The sequence below is a fragment of the Pelophylax lessonae genome, assembly GCF_965119305.1.
Source record: "Pelophylax lessonae genome assembly, chromosome: 13".
NCBI lineage: Eukaryota > Metazoa > Chordata > Amphibia > Anura > Ranidae > Pelophylax > Pelophylax lessonae.
The window spans coordinates 37293000-37313343 of NC_138780.1; the positions used below are offsets into that span (position 1 = coordinate 37293000).

Below are 20344 nucleotides of genomic sequence, written 5' to 3' on the forward strand. Positions count from 1 at the left end.
TGCCAGTTTTAAAGGACAAAACGGCAAAACACTGCTCCCGTCTAAATGTTGTTTCCAAAATTATTCTTATTGATAAAGTGTTTTTCAAGACACAACTTTTTTTCAGTTTCGGACAGACAGAAGCCTCGTACACACGCGTCGAAATTCGTCAGGGAATTTTCGTCCGATGACCGATCTGCCGATTTTCGGCTTGTTAGTATGATGCTTCCGACAACCGACTCCGACTTTTCGGCCGAAAAAAATCTTGTGTGCAGGCTATAAAATTTTTGTCCCCCGTCAAAACACGGCCGATTTTCATGCAGTCAGTACAGATTTCGACAGGGAAAAATCTAATGAGCAAGTCTGGGCATGCTCAGAGAAGAAAGAACACAAAGAAAGCAAACCAACACATGACATCACTTCTGAAGTAGAATTTTGTCGGGCGAGAAAATTCGTGTGCAGTCTAGGCACATTCCAACCAACAAAACACCACTCTGGACAAAAGACGGACCACCGGTCGGCCGATAATCGTTGCGTGTGTACTAGGCTTAAGGAACAATTATGCCTCGTTTCCACTGAGCGGTTCGGTTTGGTACAGTTCAGTACGGTTCGGAACCTTGATCAGGCTTGCGTTTCCACCACCAACAGTACCTCAGCTCAACAGTACCTCAACAGTGTAGCTCCACCCTGTTGGTACGGTACTAATGTGCTTGGTACTCCAACGAAAGGGTCCCAAAAAAGTGGTACGGTACGGTTCGAAATTAGGGTACCATCCACAACTTTTGACAATGGAAATGGCAAAAATTGCATACCATACCAAACTGAACCATACCGCTCAGTGGAAACGAGGCATTAGAGACCCTGTTAGATTTTTTCTGCTTTGTCCATTAGAAGATTTCCCCTGGTGACAACGTTGTCACTGGCAGGACAGGATAAATCTCTGGAATCAGACAGCAGCGGAAAGCTTACTCTATTGATAAAATTTGGTTTTTATTGCCACTGTGCTGCTTTTAAAGACATGTTCCCTCATTTCTGTATTCAGAGGGACAATAGATAAGGGAAATTCTCCAGAAAAGCGCCACAGACACAGAAAAAAGAAGAAAAAAAAAACTGATAGGAATTCTAATTGTCCAAGCTAGTCTAGGCTTGATATAAACTTTGAAGTTCACCTTTCCAAAAAAAGTCCCATGTATTCAAGGGTCCTGGGTAGATTAAAAATCGCTGAGCAGCTTTTAAAAAGGAGCTTCTTTTAAATATCATACCTGTAGGCTGTGTACGGTCTCTCCTAAAGCCGTCCATAGATCTAATTCTGGTTGGTTCAGCAGGGACCAGCAGAGAATCAATCCTTGTACAGGCAGGCTGGTTTTACTAAAGTTGACTTCAGTACAACCAGCCTGTTGGGCTTTCTTCATACGATCACTGCCGGTGGTGATAGTTGCCAGTAGTAATCATTGTATTCTGCCGGCAGGGAAGGCTCCCTACCGGCAGAACACAACAGCACTGCGGGAGGGATTCCCCCATCAAAGCAGTCGGTGTTGATGGGGGAATCCCTCCCGCAGTGCTGTTGTGTTCTGCCGGTGGGGAGCATTCCCAATAGAGTAAGCGAGCAATTTTCTTTCCTTCCACCCACTACATGCACTATGTCCTCCAAGGAACAGAACATCTTAAACAGGAGCTCCAGTCTCTCCCCAAAAAATTAAAGCGGAGTTCCATCCAAAAGTGGAACTTCCGCTCATTTGCTCCTCCCCCCCCTCCGGTGCCACATTTGGCACCTTTCAGGGGAGAGGGGGGAACAGGTACCTGTTTTTGACAGGTACCCTTCCCCACTTTCGGGAGACGGCGCCGCAGAGCCGTCCCTCTGAAGTTTGGCCCCCTCCTCCTCCTCCCGCCACCAAAACAATCCGAATGCGCAGCGCGCTTTGCGCATGCGCAGTAGGGACCCGCCAGTGAAGCTGCAAGGCTTCACTGCCGGGTTCCCTTTTTGGAGGGGGGGGGGGGTGGAACTCCGCGGCACTCCGCTTTAAAAGTTAGCAGTTACAAATCCTGTAACTACTGACTTTTAATATAAGGACACTTACCTGCCCCAGGATCCAGCGCTTTCTGATTATTCAATTGTCTTTGGGTCCAGGCACCGGCATCTTAAGGGAAAAGTAGCAGTCTTGCGGCTTCAAGCGCAAGCCGCACTGTGCTTTGTGGATGGTCCCGCAGTCTTCTGGGACCTGTGATGTTGCCCAGGAGGCCGCAGGGAGGGGGGGGGGCTAACTTTGCTCGGATCGCCGAAAAAACTCATGTGCCAAATGTTAAGCAAGAAGGAGGGAGGAGGAGAAGAGTGGAACTTCTCCTTTTTTCATGAAGTTCTGCTATAATAAACATTGAAGCCAAATTTCTTCTTAAAAAAAACTCCTTTTTTCAGAAGCTGCACAGTGATTAATATACTGGGGGTGCCTGAAGACACAGTCAGGGGAATTCATAAGGAGTGTCTTAGAATTTCAATATGCCTCCACACAACAAATGGCGGTGCAGGTGACAGATTCATGTTTGTGCTGAAGACAGGTACGGACTAGTGTTGCAGCTTCCCCATCAGGCTCCGCCCATTGTGAAGTTGTCAGCGTCCTTAATAACCAGTGACAGCGAGAGAGTACCAGCAGCAAATGTGCCCCTCTGCTACACTGCGTACAGGAACAAGCACTCTGCCTGTCTCTGTACACCAGCTTAGACTAAGTCTTAATTTCCACCAGTTTTATTATCAATGAACTGCAGGAAATAATTTTTTAATCTGGTGAATTAATAGGGCCACTTTATAAAAAATGGCCCTATTAAAGTGATTGTGAAGTCTTGTTTATTTTTTAAATAAAATAACAAAAATGTTCTACTTATCTGCTTTGTGCAGTTGGTTTTGCACAGAGTAGCCTGGATCCTCCTCTTCTCGGGTCCCTCCTTGGCTCTCCTGGCCCCTCCTTCCTGGTGAGTGCCCCCACAGCAAGCAGCTTGCTATGGGGGCACCCAAGCCGAGCTACAGCTCTGTGTCTCCATTCAGACACGGAGCCGTGACCCCTCCCCGTTCTCCTGATTGGCTGACTTTGATTGACAGCAGCGGGAGCCAATGCTGCTGTTTCAGCCAATGAGGAGGGGAGTCCCGGGCAGTTTATCCTGCAACATTGTGGGATAAAGATGGGCTCAGGTAAGTATTAGGCCTCATGCACACTGGACGTTTTTACAGCTGCTGTTTTTAGCGTCAGATGTATTTTTCTGCAGCCAGTAAACTCCCCAGCATGTTATCCTATGTGTCCGTGCATACATAGGCTGTTATCAGCTGTTTTTGGCAGGGGCGTTTTCTGGCTGTAAATAAAACCCCAGAACTAGTGGGTTTTAAGAGGCGTTTTCCAGCTGTAAAACGCTCCAACTATGATAAAAGCTTAAAAACGCTGAAAAACTTCAAGAAACGCGGCTATTTGGCGTTTATCAAAGTTTTTGAGCCATCTGCTTTTTTGGGAATATAGTTTTGCAAAAAAAAAAAAAGCTAAAAAACACTACAGCTGGAAAAAGCTAAAAAACGCTACTGCAAAAAAAAAGCTGAAAAACTCCTTCTACAGCTACAGCTTTCTACTGACCTTTTGATAACTTTCAGTGTGAATGAGGCTGCTACACACAGAAGGGTTTTTATCGTAACCACTTTAAGACCGGAAGATTTTCCTGCTTAATGACCAGGCCCTATTTTGCGATTCGGCACTGCGTTACTTTAACGGATAATTGCGCCGTCGTGCAACGCTGTACCCAAATAAAATTGACGTCCTTTTTTCCCCACAAACAGAGCTTTCTATTGGTGCTATTTGATCACCTGTGTGATTTCATTTTTTGCGCTATAAACCAAAAAAAGCGACAATTTTGAAAAAAAAAAAAACAATATTTTTTACATATAACATTCCCCCCCCCCCAAAAAAAAAAATGTAAAAATCAAAATGTTTTAACATTTTAGGCTAATTTGTTTTCAGCTACATATTTTTGGTAAAAAAAATTGCAATAAGCGTATTTTGATTGGTTTGCGCAAAAGTTATCGCGTCTACTAACTACGGGAAAGATTTATGTCATTTTTTTTTTTTACTAGCAATGGCAGCGATCTGCGATTTTTAGCGGGACTGCGAAATTACGGCGGACAGATCGGACCCCTGACTGACATTTTTTACACTTTTGGGGGTACCAGTGACATTACTACAGTAATCAGTGCTATAAATATGCACTGTAACTGTAATAATGCCATTGGCAGGGAAGGGGTTAATACTATTGGTGATCAAGGGGTTAAATGCAAGCCTAGGGGAGTGATTCTAACTGTGGAGGGGTTGGGCTTGTGAGATGATCACAGAGACATGTGATCCTATATAGCAGGATCACATAGCCTCTGTGATCATTGCAGGGAGAAGGACGGACGGCTGTTTTTACCGTCCGTTTAGCCGTCTGTCCTTCTCTGTCAGCGGGGGGAGGTTTGCCGGTGTCAGGCGGCAATCGGAGCCGCCTGACACATGTACTGGCTCCCCGGCTGACGAGCGGGGGCGGGAGCGCGCCGCCGGCGGTGCGCGCTCGCCCCCTAGACTCCTGAGAGCAAGCAATGTAGAGCTACGTCGCTTTGCCCAGGAGCGGCTGCCTGCCGCAGTAAATCTGCGGCGGGCGGGCGGTCGTCAAGTGGTTAATGCATAGAATGCATTAAGATAAAAAAAACTTGTGTCTTTACAATCCCTTTGGTCCCCTTCACACGGGGCGGATTCCCTGCTGATCGGAGCAGAGTAGGCTGAGGCCGATGACACCATCCATCCAGAGCCTGCTCTGCTCTATGGGCAGCTGGGAGTAAACGGACTGTCTATTTACAGATCCACTCTGCCTAAACGGAAAAGGATAAAGTCCTCTCCTGTTTTTTAGCAGGCCCAGAGGTAGGTGAGTACAGGTGGACACAAGTCCATTTACACCCGCCACCCCACCATGGGGATACATGGACCTTCCAATCAGGTCTTCTTGAAAAACTTGAGTGGGACCTGATCGGAACACCCCTATGAAAGGGGAGGCAATCTGCTGCACGTGTCAGGCACAGGAGGGCCAAATTACCAAAAAAAGCATTGATAGGTCTTTATTGAACACCCCTGAGTAACTTTTCCTGGAAAGGTGAACTTAGCCTATAAGTGCTCATTCTTAGGTACAGTGACCCATAGCAGCCCAAAAAAAAAAAAATAGGCCTTGCACTTGTTTGAATTCTGATAGTACAAAGGACAAAGCAAGGGGCTTGTGAAGAAGGGACAATGCAGCATGCTTTCAGATGCATTCAATTTAAGTTCCTTCACAGGGGAATTTGACCTCCTTCTAAATTGCATCACATTGCTTCAAGCTGCTTTTACATTCCTATTTACTTATATGTGGAGAAAAGCAATTCTGGCATAAAAGCCTGTATAAACAAGCACTAATGTAACAACTGATCTAATACAAAATTGCTAAAATATTTTTTACTTTTACAAGTTACTGCATATCACTTGCTTTGACTGAAACAATGGTGCAATTTGTGTAACTGGAAATAACCAAAATACTGTAGATAAGGTAATAATACTTTTTATTGACTTCTGTAGAGAAAGATATGGGTGATTGACAAAAAAAGTCAACTATATAATTTTCAAAGGAAATGTGACTGAGATACACTATATTGTCAAAAGTATTGGGACACCTGCCTTTAATGAACTTTAATGGCATCCCAGTCTTAGTCTGTAGGGTTCAATTTCGTGTTGGCCCACCCTTTGCAGGTACAATGCCTTCAACTCTTCTAGGACGGCTGTCCACAAAGTTAAGGAGCGTGTCTTTGGTAATGTTTGACAATTATTCCAGAAGCGCATTTGTGAGGTCAGGCGCCTTTTGTCGGCAGTGGTGTATTTGGTTTTGTGCTGCCCTAGGCAAGACTAAAATTGGGCGGCCCCCCCTCCCCCTCCTATGTAAATTTGCCCCACTCCTTCCTTTTTAACGGATGTGACTCCCTCCAAAATTGAAGGACTACAAGTCCCTGCATGAACCCCTGAGATCTCGCGAGGGGGGGGGGGTGAGAGGGGGTGGGGGAGGGAGAGAGAGAGGGGGGGTGGGGGAGGGAGGGAGAGAGAGAGGGGTGTGAGAGAGAGAGGGGGGGGCTGGGAGAGAGAGGGGTGTGAGAGAGAGAGAGGGGGTGAGAGAGAGAGAGAGAGGGGTGTGAGAGAGAGAGAGGGGGTGAGAGAGAGAGAGAGGTGGGGAATGTGAGAGAGGGGGGGTGAGAGAGAAAGAGAGAGAGGGGTGAGAGAGAAAGAGAGAGGGAGAGAGAGAGAGGGGGTGCGAGAGAGAGAGAGAGAGAGAGAAGAGGGGAATGTGAGAGAGGGGGGATGAGAGAGAAAGAGAGAGAGGTGTGAGAGACAAAGAGAGAGGGAGAGAGAGAGAGGGGTGAGAGAGAAAGAGAGAGGGAGTGAGAGAGAGGGGAGAGAGAGAGAGAGGGGTGAGAGAGAGAGAGAGAGAGGGGTGAGAGAGAGAGGGGAGAGGTGAGGGCAAGGGTGAGAGAGAGAGAGAGAGATAGTGGGTGAGTGAGAGAGAGACAGAGAGGAGGGGGTGAGAGAGAGAGAGAGGGGGTGAGTAAGTGAGAGAGAGAGGAGGGGGTGGGGGAGAGAGAGAGGGGTTGAGAGAGAGAGAGAGGGAGGGAGGAGAGAGAGGCGGCTCTAGCAACCATTAGCCAATAGAGTCTCAGGTGGGGGGGGGGGGCAGCTTTTTTGCTGCCCCCCTGCAAAGTGCCACCCTAGGCCTGGGCCTTGTTGGCCTAGGCCAAAATACAGCGCTGGATGTCGGACAAGAAGGCCTGGCTCACAGTCTCCGCTCTAATTCATCCCAAAGGTGTTCTAGAGGATTGAGGTCAGAACTCTGTGCAGGCCAGTCAAGTTCCTCCACCCCCCAACTTGCTCATCCATGTCTTTATGGACCTTGCTTTGTGCACAGGTCCAAATCGTTTGGTGGAGGGAGGATTATGGTGTGGGGTTGTTTTTTCAGGGGTGGGGCTTGGCCCCATAGTTCCAGTGAAGGGAACTCTTAAGGAGTCAGCATACCAAGACATACTGGACAATTTCTTTGTGGGAACAGTTTGGGTATGGCCCCTTCCTGTTCCAACATGACTGCACACCAGTGGACAAAGTAAGGTCTATTAGGACATGGATGAGTGAATTTGGGGTGAAGGAACTTGACTGGACTGAACCGAGTCCTTACCCCAACCCGATAGAACACCTTTAGGATAAGTTACAGTGGAGACTGCGAACCTGGCCTTCTTGACCAACTACAGTGCCTGACCTCATAATTGCGCTTTTGGAAGAATGGTGAAACATTCCCATAGACACACTCCTAAACCTTGTGGACAGCCTTCCCTGAAAAGGTAAAGCTGTAATAGATGCAAAGGGTGGGCCAACTCAATATTGAATCCTACGGAATAAAACTGGGCATAAAGTTCATGTGCGTGTAAAAGCAGGTGTCCCAATACTTTTGACAATATAGTGTATGGATACACACACACACACACACAGAGCTGTTCAGTGAGAGATCTTTACCATCTCTCTGCTGGCACAGTGAAAAAGAAGTGTGGAACCATTTCTCTTGTGGCAGAGACGGTCAGAGGAAGATCTTCCCATCTCCCTGCCGGCAAATAAAGCGACAATGCTTACGTGCACGGAGTGATTAGAGTATGCACAGGCACACTCGGCACACCCCCTGTGCATGCCTATGTGTGACATACATGTATAGCTAAACTCATTGGTGGTTGACAGCACTTATCAGCTGTGTCATAGTACATGTCAGAAGGTCTTGCCCCATTGTCCCTCCTATACCAACTAGTATACAGACAGAAGACCTTAGCAATAATAATCCACTTACATAGAAGCAATAACTAGCGGCAACAGTTTTGGGAAGACAGCCTTCAGCAAGCAAACGCTTCATCCAATTCAATATAATGTATCAAACATTAATATAGGGGATGATTTACTAAAGGCAAATAGGCTATTCACTTTGTGAGGGAATTTTTCCCATACCCTAGTAAATGCGGTCAACTGCTGTTGACTTCCATCATCCAATCACGTGCAAGAAAAATATAATTTTTTAAAAATGTTCTTGCACATGTTTGGGTATTTGTTGCAAAGTTAATTTTCACAATATTCACTAAGCTAAGGGAAAATTCCCCTTCAAAGTGCACAGCCTATTATATGAATATGCAGTGGAAATGACATCATTTTAAGCTAACCAATCACAATTTTAAAAAAATCATAACAAGGCATCATTAAATGTGAACATGCCAAATTACAAACAGATTCCAGCCTGGCTGGATCATGCTTGATTATCATCTAAAAAAAAAAAATAAATAAAAAAAAAAAAAAAGAACAATCCTGTAACGAAGGAAAAATAATCATAACCTACAAAAACAAAAAAAAATCTCTATAAAGATTTGAATATCATGTATTTGTTTGTGGATATATATAAGAACTCTTTTTATTTATGTCTCAGCTCCCTATCACTTCATTTTTAAAAAAATGTTAATTCTTTATTATCATTATTGATTATACAATTAACAATCGTTGTAGTATTTACCTCCTCATTTTACTTAAAGTGGTTGTAAACCTCAGGCATGAAATACGAGCAAAGCATATAGCTCTATAATGTGTACATGTCCTAATCCAGAGCACTAGTCATCTGCTTCCCTTCCTCTCTGCTATCAGTTTTTCTGAAACTTAGAGAAAAAAGGTGACAAGAGAGGGAGCTCCAACACACAGCCTGTGATTGATAGCTTCAGCTCTGTTCCTGTGCACTGTCTGAAAGGGGGGTTCCTTCCCTCCAATCAGCTTGTAGCTCTCCTCACTGAGCTCTGAAGAGTGGAACTTCAACTCCCTGCCACCTACTTTCTGAAAGCTCAGACGATCTGTATAAATTCTGCACTTTGAACTGATGTAAAGAACAGAAGGCTTTAGATAGACAGGTACAACTTCTGTAGGAGGATTTGTTTAATCTCTGTGTATCACCTGAAGCTAATCACTTCACTGAATGTTAGCAAGAGTTTACAGCCACTTTAAGGAGCAACATTGATATTCTTGTAATAGTGAAACAATGCATTTTAGAGGAGGATTTTCACACGATAAATTGTGCGAAGATTCACGTCAATTATCTAACCGTGTGCAGATGGAAAAAGTAAAGAGGGATTTTCTTTTTATATAATTAGATATGAAGTGGATCTTCACACATTTTATTGTATTATTGTTCTCAAATCCATTTGTTGATTAGCCTCAGTGTGTATACATTCTATGAAATGTCTTCTCAGTGGTTTTTTGCTTTGTTGATCCCTAAAATAATATTCGTGTCCTACAATCTGTTCTTTGCCTTCTGGTTTCTCCCATGTACACTATAAGGCCAAAAGTTGGTGGACACCTGACCACCACACCTATACCAGCTTGTTGGACATCTAATTCCAAAACCATGGGCATTAATATGTAGTTGCCCCCCCCATGGGCATTAATATGTAGTTGCCCCCCCATGGGCATTAATATGGAGTTGCCCCCCCATGGGCATTAATATGGAGTTGCCCCCCCCCCCCCCCCTTTATAGCAACAATAGCCTCTACTCTTATGGGACAGCTTTCCTCAAGATTTTGGAGTTTCTGAGAATTTATACCCATTGAGCCAAAAGGACATTTGTAAGGTGGATGAGAAGATGTGTCTCACAACTGGCTCATTACAAAGGCATTTATAAGGGTTCAGTTTCTCAAACTCATAAAACCGTATCTTTAGGAAGCTGGCCTTGTGCACCGGTACATAGTCATGCTGGAACAGAAAAGGATTTTCCCCCAAACTGTTGCAACAAAGTTGGAAACTCGCAGTTGTCTAAAAAAATGTCTTTGTATAATAAAGCAACAACAGTACCCTTCACTGGAAACACCACATAATAACTCTAAGGGGTATCCTCAATGTTTTGCTATAATAATTCTTGATATATTATAGTGATTTAGATGTAGTTTTGGATTGATGAAGGGTTTCCCTGGTCAAAACTGTTGCCACTTGTCACTACTTCTTTGTAACTGGATCTATCCAATACATTCTTCAAGACTGCTGAAATCTTCTGTATATTTGCTTGTATATGATGAATGATGAGGCAAGATATATATATATATATATATATATATATATATATATATATCTAATATACATCATGCCATAATACATATACTATATACAGTATATATATATATATATATATATATATATATATATATATTGTGGCATGACTATATTTAAAGTAAGCCCAAAACTTTAACCTTTTGATGAAGTCGATAGACGAAACACGTTAGGGTGGCCCGCACGGCAGCCAGAAGTGACCTTAGGGCCCCACCGGAAGTGATGCTGCAGAAGTTACTACAGTGGACCGGAGGGAGGCTGATGCTATTTATTTGTATTATCTATATTTTGCTTGTGAGTAGTTTTTAATAGGCTGGAATACATTAATTTTATTGAAAAGGATTGCACTATGTGGAGCATTTTAACTTTTTTTGGGTTAATTAAGGGAAAGGTGGAGACGAGATGAGCTTGTCCACTGGGGAGCAACTAGACTGATTAACACAGGCACATTTGCCGATCATTTGTTTGAGAGGCAAATCCACCTGGTGAGTGAGATGGAGTGCCCTAGGAGCAGGTACACTGCACAGTGGGTGTCACAGGAGAGTGGCGGTGGATTCTGCGTGAGCAGTGTCACTGCGGAACAAGATTCTGTTTCCTATTACTGGTGTAGGGTTCCTTGGAATTTATTGCTTAAAGCAGTGGTCCTCAACTCCGGTCCTCGGGGCCCACTAACAGGCCAGGTTTGCAAGATAACTAAATTACATCACAGGTGATCTCATTTGCTGCTCAGTTATTGCAGTATTCTAGTCTGCATCTCCCCAAGGTAATACTTAAAATCTGGCCTGTTAGTGGGCCCCGAGGACCGGAGTTAAGGACCACTGGCTTAAAGTACTAATACTATATGAGCACTTAGGTTGGCCATAGACAGAATAAATTTCTTTCCTGCAACCAAGGGCAGACAGTGTTGATGGGAATCTCTCCCGCCAAGTCACTGTGTTCTCTCGGCGGGGGGGGGGGGGTGCGCCGTAAGTCGTCCCTGCCAGGAGAAGACAGTGAATATTGCTAGTGGGTACAACAACCGCTTGCAAAAGTTGCATCTGAAATCCGGCAGTCTGGTTTTACTCAAGGTAATCGGTTTATCAGCTTGGGTACATTCAGCCTGCCCATACATGGTTCGAAACTTGTCTGATTTCTGCTTGACTAGCCGAGATTCGAACCGTCCATGGCCAGCTTTAAATTGGTATGTTTGAATCAATTGTTGTATCACAGCACTGCTTCACATCCAAATATTAGGGAATGGGGTTTTTGTATATTTATTTAAAGTGGCAACATTATATGTGGATATTTTACTTTTATCACTAGCATTTTTCACTTTATTGCTATTTCATTATAGTGTTTTGAAGCCACCGCACTTCAAAAGTGCGCTATTTTTGGTGTTTACCAAACCAAACTTTATTTAACTTTCTCAGCTAAGACCTGCAATGAAAGAAAAGCAGACTCCGCAAGATGCTTTCTTTACCCTTTAAATCTGCTAAGCGATTCTTCTACGTGATTTTCAGAGTCCATAAACCTTGAGCACCATACTGGATTCCTCTAATTTCCTCCAACCTGCAGCTCTGGTACATGCCCAGTGTCATCTGTAAATTTAATGATGGTGTTTCTTTACTGAATGTCGAGGGTTCCACACTGCATTTTGTATGCTGGAAGAGTTTGCCTGCCCTTTATGTTGGTACAAATTTAATGTACAGTATCTCAAAAAAGTGAGTACACCCCTCACATTTTTGTAAATATTTTATTATATATTTTCATGTGACAACACTGAAGAAATTATACTTTGCTACAATGTAAAGTAGTGATTGTACAGCTTGTATAACAGTGTAAATTTGCTGTCCCCTCAAAATAACTCAACACACAGCCATTAATGTCTAAACTGCTGGCAAAATGTAGTACATTAAATTTGTAGTACACCCCTAAGTGAAAATGTCCAAATTGAGCCCAATTAGCCATTTTCCCTCCACAGTTTCATGTAAATCGTTAGTGTTACAAAGTCTCGGGTGTGAATGGGGAGCAGGTGTGTTAAATTTGGTTATCGCTCTCACTCTCTCATACTGGTCATTTGAAGTTCAACATGGCACCTCATGGCAAAGAACTCTCTAAAGACCTGAAAAAAAGAAAATGTTGCTCTACATGAAGATGGCCTTGGCTGTAATTAGATTGCCAAGACCCTGAAACTGAGCTGCAGCATGGTGGCCAAGACCATACATCGGTTTAACAGGACAGGTTCCACTCAGAACAGGCCTCGCCATGGTCGGTCAAAGAAGTTGAGTGCACGTGCTCAGCTTCATATCCAGAGGATTTTTGAAAAATGGATGTATGAGTGCTGCCAGCATTGCTGCAGAGGTTAAAGGGGTGGGGGGTTAGCCTGTCAGTGCTCAGACTATACGCCGCACACTGCATCAAATTGGTCAGCATGGCTGTCGTCTCAGAAGGAAGCCTCTTCTAAAGATGATGCACAAGAAAGCCCGCAAACAGTTTGCTGAAGACAAGCAGACTAAGAACATGGATTACTGAAACCATGTCCTGTGGTCTGATGAGACCAAGATTACCTTATTTGGTTCAGATGGAGTCAAGCATGTGTAGCGGCAACCAGGTGAGGAGTACAAAGACAAGTGTGTCTTGCCTACAGTCAAGCATGGTGGTGGGAGTGTCATGGTCTGGGGCTGCATAAGTGTTGCCGGCACTGAGGAGCTACAGTTCATTGAGGGAACCATGAATGCCAACATGTACTGTGACATACTAAAGCAGAGCATGATCCCCTCCCTTCGGAGACTGGGCTACAGGGCAGTATTCCAACATGATATCAACCCCAAACACACCTTCAAGATGACCACTGCCTTGCTAAAGAAGCTGGGGGTAAAGGTGATGGACTGGCCAAGCATGTCTCCAGACCTAAACCCTATGGCACACCTGTGGAACATCCTCAAACAGAAGGTGGAGGAGCACAAGGTCTCTAACATCCATCAGCTCCTTGATGTCATGGAGGAGTGGACGAGGACTCCAGTGGCACCCTGTGAAGCTCTGGTGAACTCCATGCCCAAGAGGGTTAAGGCAGTGCTGGAAAATAATGGAGACCACACAAACTATTGACACTTTGGGCCCAATTTGGACATTTCCACTTAGGGGTGTACTCACTTTTGTTGCCAGTGATTTAGACATTATTGGCTGTGTGTTGAGTTATTTTGATGGGACAACACATTTACACTGTTATACAAGATGTGCACACACTACTTTATATTGTAGCAAAGTGTAATTTCTTCAGCGTTGTCACATAAAAAAATATAATAAAATATTTACAAAAATGTGATTTGTGAGATACTGTATATGCCAGTTGTTTGGTGAAATAGAGTACCTGTGCTAATTCTCAACAGACAAAACTAACATGGAAACATGAAAGAAGACACCAAGCAGAGCCACAAACACTTCTGTTCCCAAATGGGCCCTTGTGGTGCTCAGTACGAAAATTTGGACTTCCGCCTTTGAAGTTTTGACACTGCTCTACTCACCACTCATTATACATCTTCCCATTGACCAGGGAGGCACCATTGCAGGATGCTGGGGAAGTGGTAGCGTCTATAGCCTGATGTTTGTTTGATTTGTTGAGAATTACAACTTAAGCCCCGTACACACGCTACGAATTTCCGCTGACCGCTCGTCCGTCTTTTGTGACATGCTAGTCTGATGTGGAAAATGAAGAGGTTATTTTCATACGAATTTTCCTGTACGACAGAATTCTACTTCAGAAGTGATGTCATGTGTTGGATTGATTTGTATGTGTTATTTCATCTCTGAGCATGCCCAGACTTGCTCATAAGATTTTCCCCCGTCGAAATCTGTACTAATGATACGAAAATCGGACGTGTGTTGACGGAGGACAAAAATTTTATAGCCTGCACATAAGGATTTTGTCAGCCGAAAAGTCGGAGTCGGCTATCGAAAGCACCATACTAACAATCTGAAAATCGGCAGATCGGTCGTCGGACGAAATTTCCCTTCCGAATTTCTTATCGTGTGTACGGGCCTTTAGGTTTACTTTAAAAAAAATGCCCCTGCTGACCTACATCTGAAAATGTTAGGCTGAAGCTGGGTTATCTATGCTAAGAGAAGTTTTAGACTACCACGGCTATACTCTCCTTCTAAAAATAAGCTAGTTGTGTGGATGTTAGACTATTGGCATTAGTTATTTGCAAGTTACTGCCCTGGAACAAGCATGTAGCAACTGAGGGTTTGATCTCCTGAATTGGATGCTTGTTCCAGGTGAAAGCGTCAGAAAGAATTAAAGCTAATGGATCAGGCTTGCATTCAGGGAGCTTTTTAGAAGGAGACTAGGAGGCTCACTTTAATGGGATTTCCCAGATTCTATCAGTTGTGGCCCCTACCTCAGCCTACTGGATTTAGTATCATAAGGACAACAAACATATCTGCATGTGCACACACAAAAAAATAGGGAGTGTGAAATGTCTACAGGGGGAAGAAACAATTTAATTCTACAACAATGAAGCTGCAAAAAAATAAATAAAAGAACATTCCCTTTAATTTATAATTTCAAAAACACATACACAGAACAGCACAACAGGACCCAACACATATTTTAGTTCTGAACTAATTGCCAGCTAGTGAGACACCTTAGATGAAAAGAAATGATTGGCATCTATGAGTTACATGCAGAGCTACTGGCATACACAGGGCAACTAGTAAGTGGCGGATACCTTGATAAAATGTCTGCGAGTCTGCAGGTGGGAGAGGATGTCAGTGTGGTTGACGTCAGACAGTGGGCAGCAAAAATGAAGGTGACAAAATGGAGGTAGCATAGGGAGGGAAAACGAGACACGGTAAAATTACAGGCAATGGATCAGCAGCAGATGACAAATGGACAGCAGCCATTACCAACACAAACATAACATGGCTATAGTAGCATACATTATAACTTTGCAACTTAACATCTATCACAAAGGCTTCTATACAAGGAGAACTCCAGTACAAATAAACCTTTTCAAACAGTTGCAATTCCTACTGTGCAATCAGACTTTATATCAGGTCCCTTAATGCTGTATATTTGACTTTAAAGCCCAACTGAACCTTAGTTTAAATAGCTAAATGCATTCCAGGCAGGGCTGTCTTAGTGCATGGGCACCTCTGGGCACTGCCAAGGGGCCTAGGTGCATGGGGGGGCTCCATGATAATTACATCATACTTGCCAACTGTCCGGGATCTGCTGGGGTAGGCGGCACATTTTTCACTAAGCTTTCCCTGGACGGCCAGCGTCCCAAAACCCGTACTTTGCCCTCCTGATCCCAGTATCTTGCCCTCCTGTACTTTGCCCTTCTGCCTCCCCCTGTACTGTGCCCTTTGTGTTGATTAAGTCTTCAATTGATGACGTTTTCTTATTGTTTAAAATCGAATTTATTGAAAGTACTAATAAATATATGTTTCATTCTATCATTTCATAACTATTTACACTTTAATTCTTTAGAGTAGGTGCATACATTTGGGGCAGGCTGGTAGATGCCCAAGTGTATTACTTTGCCCAGGGGAACATGATGATTTTAAGCCAGCCCTGATTCCAGGTGCATTACAGCCCTGAGTGAAGAAGCCTGTCCAATACCAGTCAGCATGCTGCAGAAAATAGGCCAATGTAACCCATGCTAATCTAGAGCTCTCCAATCAGCTGGAAGCTTGCCTTTTGCTGATTTCAAAGCTATAAGTTCTTTGTTATCTTTGTAATGGATGGGTTCAAATGTATCCTTATTGGGATCGACCGATTATTGGCAAAGCCGATATATCGGGGGCCGATATGCACTTTCCCCGATATATCGGAATCGCCCACCAAGGTGACCGATATTGCCGATATTTCAGGAAAGTGCTTGTACAGGAGTGATGCTTGCAGCTAGAGACATCACCCCGGTACCGGTGTCCATAGCGGACAGTTAGCTGTCTTGTAATGACAACCGATGCGGCTGAGAATTAAAAAATATGACAGCATTCAAAACAGCCAAACTTGGCCAGATCCCTCCACAACAGTACCTGTCAAAATAAAAAATAAAAAAATTTAATGTAAGAAAATATCGGCTGATACCGATATGCGATGACCAAAATATCGGTATTGGCAATAAAAAAATTATATTGGTCGATCACTAGTCCTTACATTAAACCTGCTCATGCAAGGAGGACAAGGACAGTGCTATATAAATACCTGTAATAATATATATGTAGATTACCTGACAGAATGCTCATGCACTCATGCACCTTATAATATAGTCAGAAGGTAACACCACCTTTAAAGGAGAAGTTTGAGGTATAGTAAAAAAAAAAATCTATACTTACCTCTATGCCGTAGCACCAGTGTGATGCTGCAGCTGTCCCACGCCGGCTCTAATCACATGACCTTTTAATGCAAAGTTCTCAGTCTGTTTAGAGCAGAGAGCAGTGACTGTCAGACACCGCTCTCCACTCTACTCCTCTAGTGCTCATTGAAGTGACATGCTGGAGAGGGGGCGTGACCAAAGCTGGCTTCGGCTCTCAGCTTCACGCTGACAATATGGTAAGGATCATCCGAGCCCCTTGCACGGCTCTGCCATGTCTGCGGACAGCCTGCTATAAGCTGACTCTGGGTCACACAAAACCAAAAGTAAGTGCACTCCTGTGATTCAGAAGAGAGGTACAGCCACAAAGATTGTCCCCATACTACTTTTTTAAGAGCTGCAACTAGCTGTATTACCTCTTCACCCCCAAGTTTTTTTTAAATGGGGCTCTGAATAAGCAATGCGCCCCTGATGAGGTCCAAAAAGCTCACTCCGTCTTCTGTACATTATCTTTAACACCTTCATTTGCAATGGTATTCCACAGAGCAGCCCTGATCCTTCCCTTCTGGGGTCCCCGCCCAGCACTCTGGGCTCCTCCTCTTTCCGTGTGCAACTTTAGAAGTCACTTCCTATGGTGGCACAGATGTGAGCTCCATCCTGAGCAGGGCTGTGTTTATCTATTGACACAGACAGTGCAGCTGCCCCATTGTCACTGGATTTGATTGAAATCAGCAGGAGCCAACGACTCCCGCTGCTCTCACTGAGTCCAGTGAGGAGGGAGAGAGCGCAGCACTGTTGTTCTCGGGCATAGTATGGTAACTATTTAGAGGGCAGCTGATCCTAAAAAGTTTTTAGCCTTAGGCCCCTTTCACACGGCTCCGTTCCGTCGACGGACTCAGTTCTGCTCAGCCGGGGATCCAATCCACCGATCCCCGCTGAGCAGGCGGATGACTGCTCCCGTCTCCGCGTGCAGAGACGGAGGTGTCAGATACCTGCTGTCCTCTATGGGGGGACAGGCGGTCCGTTTTCATCCGATCCGATGGATGGATGGAAAAATAGGGTTTCCATCCATCCGGATTTGACGAACAGGATCGGATCGGGTGTCAGCGGACATGTCTCCGCTGACATCTGCTGGCCCATACAGATGCATGGGACATCCGTTCAGATCCGCCTGAAAAACTGACAGACAGATCTGAATGGACTGTATGTGTGAAAGGGGTCTTAGCCTTTACAACCACTTAAAAATGACAGCCCTGTGTCAGGAAAAATTAACCTAATAGACTTCCCTCCCATTCTCATCTTCATTTCTGGTACATTGAAGGACCATGGAAAGTGTAATGCAATGGATCCCAATTGGATTGCAGCACTGGTACTTCCACTCTCAGTCCAATTTCTGGTGCACATGGGCACTTTTTAAATATTATTGATATTATTTTTTATTAAAATTAATATACAGACAGATTTGTGGTTATTATACTAAAAATACATAATTGTTTTGAATGACTATATGACTATTTCATTCAAACTAAAGAATCCATTGGCCTAGAGTTTAGGTTTCTAAGTGCCGGTTCACACTGAAGCGGCACGACTTCATGGGGGCGACCTGTGAAGTCGCGTGCACCGCGACTTCGGCGCGACTTGCAGGGACTTCACATAATTGAAGTCTATGCAAGTCGCTCCGAGGTCACCCCAAAGTAGTACAGGACCCTTTTTCTAAGTCGGAGCGACTTGTGTCTCTCCTATTAGAACGGGTCCTGCACTACTCAATGGACCGCGACATACCGCGACTTGTCAGGCTGACAAGTCGCGGCAGTGTGAATGGGCTCTAAAGAAAGGGATTGCACATAACTACCTACGGTACCAGTTACAAGTGCCTATTAATGCTTTAACAATTGAACCGATTTAGTTATTTTCCCCTGGAATTCTTTTTTAATTCAGGGTAGGTTTACGAATAACAAACAGCCATAAGAAAGATCATCAAATTAAGACACAACAGACAAAAACATAATGTTTATATCAATAACAACGTACAGTCATTTTTCTGAAAGAAATAGCTGTTGGAAGCTTTGTGTGTTTGCAAGTCGAGAACAAAAATGACTTTCGATCAGCCATTGTTACACAAATTGAGGCCCTTTGAACCGGTCTATCAAAATGGCCGACCTCTTATTCCCCTCTGAGTAGAGGTTTCCATGGAGACGACAGTTGGCAAAACCATTTTCTGGGTCTTTGTTCTAGACCTCGACAAAGGCTTCAAAGACCGCGCAAGGTACATATAAAGCACGGCTCATTTCATTTTAGATTTTAATTTATTTGCGGCGGGTGTTTTCATCTGCCTTTCTCCCTCCAGTTGACAAACAAGAAGGAAGTCAATAGAGATGGCAGAGCGGAGAGCGCTCGCGGAAGGAGTTAACACAATTTCTCCTCTGGCACACACATTTATGAATGAGAAATCAACAAGACACAAGCTTCTGAATAGGTGTGTTCAATTACATTAGGAATTCACTTTTTTTAAAAAAAAAATAAAAATGTATGCAGTTATAAATAGAAATATACTTTCCTCCCACGTAATCCATGTATTTGTGCGCAGCGGGGAGCCAGAAAAGCTGATAAGACTCAAGAACCTTTTTATATAGAAGCTGTGAAGTTTAAGCAAGTGCTGAGTAAAAATGAGCCATTGTTAAATTGAGTTACAAAACGAGGAAAAGCAGATTTGTGTAAATGATTATAGACAAAATAGGCACTACTATACAAAAATATGGATGGCTCTGGCGCAGCCGTTCTGGTCGGTAGACCTTCCACCCTTGTATTCCTTCTAGGCTAGGAAACGTTGTGGGGCTCGGTATTTTAGCTTTGACGTAAAATAAACAGGGTAATTCCTATAGAAGACTATGCTCTGTCTATTTGATTTACAAGCTTTGAAGGGTGAATTAATGACCCTGGGGCCCTAAGGTTTACTTGAACAATAGTAAATGGGGTAATTCCTATAGAAGAAGAATAAGCTCTATTTGATTCACATTCATCAAAGGGTGAGTTATTGGCACTGGAGCCCTACGTTTACTTAAATGATAGTTTTTTTATTGTTTTTCCATCCAACATTATAATGGTGGTGTGACATGAAAAGGCATGAATACCAGGTTGGCAACTTCTGCACACCGAGGGATTTCCACAACCCAGATAAAAACTTGGCTGACATATACAGAAGACAGGAGTATCTAAGTCCCAAAAAATATTGTATAGAAACAAGAGGAGAAGGCCCAAGGGACTTTGTAGAGACAACCACACAAAAAAATATAAAATGACATACAGTAAATCCCCCTCCATTGCGGGGGTTACGTTCCGGACCCAGCCGCGAAAAGTGAAAATCCGCGAAATAGAAAAACCCTATTAAAATGCATTGTAGGCATGTTTTTTTTTACTGTCACTGTACGTGTAAAAGAAACTCATTTAAACACATAAAAGATACTGAGAGACATAGCAAGAGCTATGGAAAACACAAAAATATTTCATTTTTAATGATTTATATAGTAAAATAACATTACAAAAGAAAACGCAATATACCGGGACCGCAAAAACTGAACCGCGATGGAGCGGGGGTTTACTGTACGTTTTATTCTACAAAAAGATAAAAGACAATACATAGTATTACATAAAACGAACATAGTACTCAATTAAGAACATTGCACCAAACCAATATATACGGAAATACTCATTAATCAGTTTGAACATCAACAGTCTCGATATTCTGTGCTTGCTAAATCTTCGGGAAGACACAGTTTCACTCCATTAGGAGAAAAAGCACAGATAATCACCCTTGAAAAAGTAACGTGATTTGTTACGCAACGCGTCGGGACGCCGTGGTGACGTCACTTCCGGGTCTACGGCCGA

At 43.6% G+C, this 20344-nt stretch overlaps 1 protein-coding gene across 3 annotated transcripts in view; it reads right to left on the reverse strand.

Moving 5' to 3' along the window:
• Window positions 1-20344, reverse strand: part of CADM3 (cell adhesion molecule 3) — a 715770-nt gene that overhangs the window by 13649 nt on the left and 681777 nt on the right. The gene's annotated exons all lie outside the window — the stretch shown is intronic.